Below are 5,477 nucleotides of genomic sequence, written 5' to 3'. Positions count from 1 at the left end.
TATATGCATTATGTTAATATCGGTTACCTGGTGTTCATCATATGAATGATTTTTATACACTTGCGAGTGTAAGGTTATTTATGAAAATGAAATCTTGTGGTCTATTAAAATTATGAAAATGATGGATTATGATAAACTAATGAACTCACCAACCTTTTGGTTGACACTTTTAAGCATGTTTATTCACAGGTATGAAAGAAATCTTCCGCTGTGCATTTGCTCATTTTAGAGATATTATTTGGTGTCATTCATGACATATTTCAAAAGACGTTGCATTCGAGTTGTTGAGTTCAATAAAGATTATTATTAAAGTGAATAACAGATTAGGTCATTTATAGTTTGGATATTATAAAATGGTATGCATGCCTGTCAACTTTCGATGTAATGAAAGTTTGTCTTTCAAAAACGAATGCAATGTTTGTAAAATGTATCATGTAGAGGTCAAATACCTCGCAATGTAACCATATGTTATTGTATCCGTCCTTATGGATTAGGATGGGTCATCTCAATATTGATCAAAATCCATTTTGACCCGAACGGGTCAAGTGTCCAAATAGTCATAAAATGACATAAAACATTTGAAGTATTAAGAAGGTGACAGCATTTAAACCATTTTGTGAGGCAGATTCTCATCATTTACACTCTTCCATATATACATTTATATATATAATCTTTCAAATGTACATACACATGTAGTAGGTGTAGTGAAGTGCACAAAGTTTAAAAATAATTTGGTATGGAATGTAAGGTTCGATTCATTAACTTATGAAAGTATATTTCGGATTACGTTCTATAATAGGTCATTTGGGTACTAGATAATGGAGCAATTCAAATGTGATTGAATACCTTTTGAGCTTGAACTTGATACACAGGTCGTTCAATCAATAAGATAGAATAAAAAACCCCTAAGTGCGTTATTGAAGACAGTAATATTTTCTTTCCATATTCTGCACAATATTTATATACGATGTTAAAAATAATGTTTAAAGAGCGAATGTTAATCGGACAACCAAACTGGACCAATCCGCCCATTTTGACATCTTTGGTAATTATTGGTACATGAAAGTAAGTTATTTCTCTTATGAAGTTTTGATAATGATACTATTTTTTGGTATCGCAGAAATGAGAATAAGTTTAAGTAGTCAAGTACTATGTACATTTGTGCAAAAAATTTCAAAAGTTGTGACACAATTGTTAATTCTTATAAACCATGTAACGTTATTATTAATCTTCTGAATGGAAATGCCCAAGAATACTTACTTGGGAGTCTTTAGTTTTGATCGGCAAGTATGTAAGCATTTAACCACACAATCATGTATATGAAGTACAAAGTATGGAATCTGCTTGTACAAATATCAGTTTGTATGAATTCTTGCTTATCAGTTTATATAAACACATAGATTATGAATGTATAGATAATGGAAAATGATATATGTACATATATAAGCTGTATAGCAATAAGATAGTACACAAAAGAGTTTATATGTGAATGCCAAGATTTGGTAACTAAATTAAAAGGCAATACCTTAGCTCAAGTAGTGATCGTTTGAGGATAGTTTTTCATTAGATTGACTGTACATTTTATTGAAATAAAAAATAATTTAACCATTGTAAGGAAAAAATAACAACTGAGAAAAGTCATTACTTGAAGAAAGATACTTACAAAAATTTGATCATATACCACCTTAAAGATATCAATTTTGTGGTCGTTACTCGTTGACTCGATGTACATGTATCTTCATTCAAAGTTACTGTGGAATAAGAGATAGGCGAATGGTGAAATTGATATTATCAAACATGTTAACTTATCATGTTAGAATCTTGACTATATTTGTCATTTTTATAATGAAAGCGGTGAATAAATAATAAGTTACCATATACACTTGATGATGGCAAGATAGAACTGACAGCAACATCTGGCACTATGTATTTTAATTGTCTTCCGGTAGGACGATTCATAAAATACATATGATTTTTATCACTTACACTTGACAAAATTTTCATTATCAGGTAAGTCTACACTAAGATGTGTCTAGAGATATCCTGTAGTAGTTGATATTTCATATTAGTTAAAAAAAATGAATCCATATACTGTAGTATAGAAAACGCTACTATTTAGTCGGTAAATATGGAATATGTAACTTCATAAAGGAGTTCAATTCATGTTAATCATTTCATCAAATGGTGGTGTGCATATAGTTGGTCTAGAAGCACCTATATATAAAACACAATGTTTGATCAAATACCCAAGTGAAAAATAAGTTACACAAAATTTTCAACTTATGTTATCAACTAGATCATCAATACCTTATCGAGTTACATCACTTCTAACTGACAGTGATAACACATCAAGATGATTTGATGAATCTCACATTACAACTTGTTAACATTTGCAACAGAAAATTGTTTGAATTTGATGAATTATGTTAAAACAAATTGATAAGAACACTAACCCTCATTAATGATCAATCGATTCCCCGATTTCTTCAATTTTCATAATCATGTCAGTGATTAATGATCAATCAATTTTTAAACAAAAACCTAAGAAACAAACAAATCAAACAGAAATAAACTTTTACACCATATTCATACCTGATTTAAGATATTGTGGTTATGAGAAGACTTGAAGATGTCGAAGAAAATTGCAGAGAAGCGAGTCAATTTTCTGAAACCCTTTAGTGGCAAATTTTTAGGAATACCTTTGACTTATTAAATCAATTAAAACCTTCAATTCAATAACTGACATGGGCACGGATGTAATTAGGAAGTGTAACTGCCGAATGAATTCTTAACTGACGCTATACCTATTTTAAAGGGAGCTGATAAGTACACCACTTACTTTTTGCCGTACACCACCAAAATTTAATTTTGGATCATTTTACCCTTTCTCATAATTAATTTAGGGAAAAGGGCCTTGAGTTAGAAAGGGTAAAATAGTCAAAGATTGTAGTTTGGTGGTGTATGGCAAAAAACAAGTGGTGTACGGATCAACTCCCTATTTTAAATGGTTGAGATTAATTTGGCAAAAATCATCTAATGATTGGAATTTAGCCATGTAGGCTTTTTTTAAAAAGTATGGCGTCATAATAGTTTTCTTATTAATGATAACAGAGATTACTAGCTTAATGCCCGCAAATTCGCGGGGTTACTTTATGGGACTATGCAAGTATTTGTTGTAAATGACTAAATGTGAATCATATTATTATTTGCATGGTTTTTAGTGACCTCGACATTCATATAATATTTCTATATTTCTATATAGTTATTCAACAAACGATAACAAAAAAACCCATAACTACAGGTACAAACATTCATTATGATTTAAAGGGTCAAAATGTGGCTGGTTGGTTCACGGTGACCTATATTTTCAACTCTTTATAAGTATCTCTTAAAAAGTAATGCAGTATTTATGATTCAAAAGTTATCTATTTTTTAGTTTAAAATAATTAAATAGAATTGGCAATTTTCAATCCTTATCACCTGTTCCCCTTCGGTTAAGTTATTTGGTCCAAACCATAATGATCCATCCAGATGTGTATATATCAAAATTGCCATTTACAATTTTAAGGCATGGTGAACAAATTAATTTTTTAAACAATCACACATGATTTCCCTATTTAAATATATCATGTCTAACTTGAGGCACTATTTTAATATTAGATGTAAAATGCTTATATTAAGTATATGAATCTGGTTTATGTTATCAACATCAAAAAAATACATATATAGCAAAATGCTTATATTAAGTAGTTCTAAAGCAGACTAATGTTTGGACGAATGTTAATCATATTGTAATTAAGATCCCGAAAATAAATAGCCAACCTTGCTATAAATGCCAAAAACATATTTGAAGACATCTGGCTGAGCCCGTAAGTTGCAAATATATGTTTTTTACAATTGGTGAATATATAACAAAGCAAAAACACCATTGAAGTGAAGTTTGTTTTCGATAAATACATGAATTCGTTGCAATTTGTAGATCATATCAAATATAACAAAATTCAAGAGAGCAAAAGACATATACTTGACCAATAGGTGCTCAAATGTCTGTTTCAATATATTAGGAACCAATAATTAGTCTTAAACTAAAACGCACGTATCATAACAACCAAAGATTTAAGGCGCGTTTGGATTAGATTACATATGTTTCAAGTGAAAGAGCCCGTGCTTTGCACGATATTTTAGTGTGTTACACAATAAAGTAGTAACCAAAGCTAATAAGGTGTAAAATCTGATTTCCAACTTGTAGTAAGAATTTCAAGATAGATTAATCACTTGGTGGGTTCTTCATTCCCTGAAAGCATGAACAAACATAATTTATTGGCAATATCGAACTCACATAATAAAAAAAAATATCAAACTCACATAATCAAAAAAATAACAAACTCACGCAATCAATTGGCAATATGGACAATAATGCAGCTAAAATAATTCAATTTTTTTTACTCGATCAAGTTCACATATTCGACGAACCTTATTAACTACTCATGAAACAACAGATGTCCACTAAAGAAATTCCATTTTTACTAAATCAATATCTTAACTACTTACAAACTTGAAACCTATTATACTCATTTCAAAAAACGCAACATTAAGTAATGAATAACAACAAACGATATACAATAACACAAAGACTACTAACCTTAATGGTTGATCCATAAATAAAGACTCAAACTCCCAAATGTATCATTAAATTATCACTCTCACCAACTGGACTTGAATTTAAGTAAGTTGTCATACCTTTATGTTGATGAGCATGTACATCCATAGGAAAGTCATATGTACAAATAAACACTAAATACGGGCTAATGTACAAATACAACACTAATGATACCGAATAACCAAAATTTAAACCATGCTCAAGAGCCTGAATCAATACAGATTTGTATAATGCATAATATTATCAACGTAATTGGAACAAAATTCAATGTAATTGGAATTAAGATTTAGTAGGACATCTCAAATTTACGTCCTAAGTGCACGTGAAAGGTACATTTGATGTACAAAAATATGCATTTAAATGTGTTAGTTAAATATCCCTCTATCCCAAAAAATCTGTCCCAGTTTGAATTTTGAGGTTAATCTTTATCAACTTTGACCTTAAATAATTTTGTTTATATGATATAATATTTGATGAAAATTATATGAATGGATTGAGTTTTAAATTTATTTTTTATTGGTATAACTTTTATGATGTATTTTTATAATACAAACAAAACAATTGAAAGTGAAAGTTGAAGGAAAAAGACTTTGAAAAGTCAATTGGGACAATTTTTTTTGGGGTGGAGGGGGGTACCTTTTTGTGTCATTTTGTTTAGATTTTGCAATTGTTTTCGGTAGATTTTTTTTTATCATTCTCAATTGTTTGTCAGTATGCCTGGCTCGACCAAGATCATCTTGACATCTACCCAAAAATCATAGCTTTTAACCGAAACTAATCTTGACTTGTTACTACAGAGTTGAGTAAAAAAAGTTAC

The 5,477-nt window shown here is 29.9% G+C and overlaps 1 long non-coding RNA gene across 1 annotated transcript; it reads right to left on the bottom strand.

Annotated features, from left to right (window-relative positions):
* Positions 1-757: 757 nt before the first annotated feature.
* On the bottom strand, positions 758-2,718 carry LOC139893632 (uncharacterized). Its single transcript, XR_011774640.1, has 6 exons — positions 2,593-2,718; positions 1,875-2,043; positions 1,664-1,751; positions 1,526-1,572; positions 1,261-1,340; positions 758-947 (listed from the first exon to the last, which is right to left on the bottom strand). It is a non-coding gene; the product is annotated as an uncharacterized lncRNA (long non-coding RNA).
* Positions 2,719-5,477: the final 2,759 nt, after the last annotated feature.

The sequence above is a fragment of the Rutidosis leptorrhynchoides genome, chromosome 2 (genome assembly GCF_046630445.1).
Source record: "Rutidosis leptorrhynchoides isolate AG116_Rl617_1_P2 chromosome 2, CSIRO_AGI_Rlap_v1, whole genome shotgun sequence".
Taxonomy (NCBI): Eukaryota; Viridiplantae; Streptophyta; class Magnoliopsida; order Asterales; family Asteraceae; genus Rutidosis; species Rutidosis leptorrhynchoides.
Note: the sequence above shows the minus strand (reverse complement) of the source record. Positions and strands in the feature narration are given on the sequence as shown.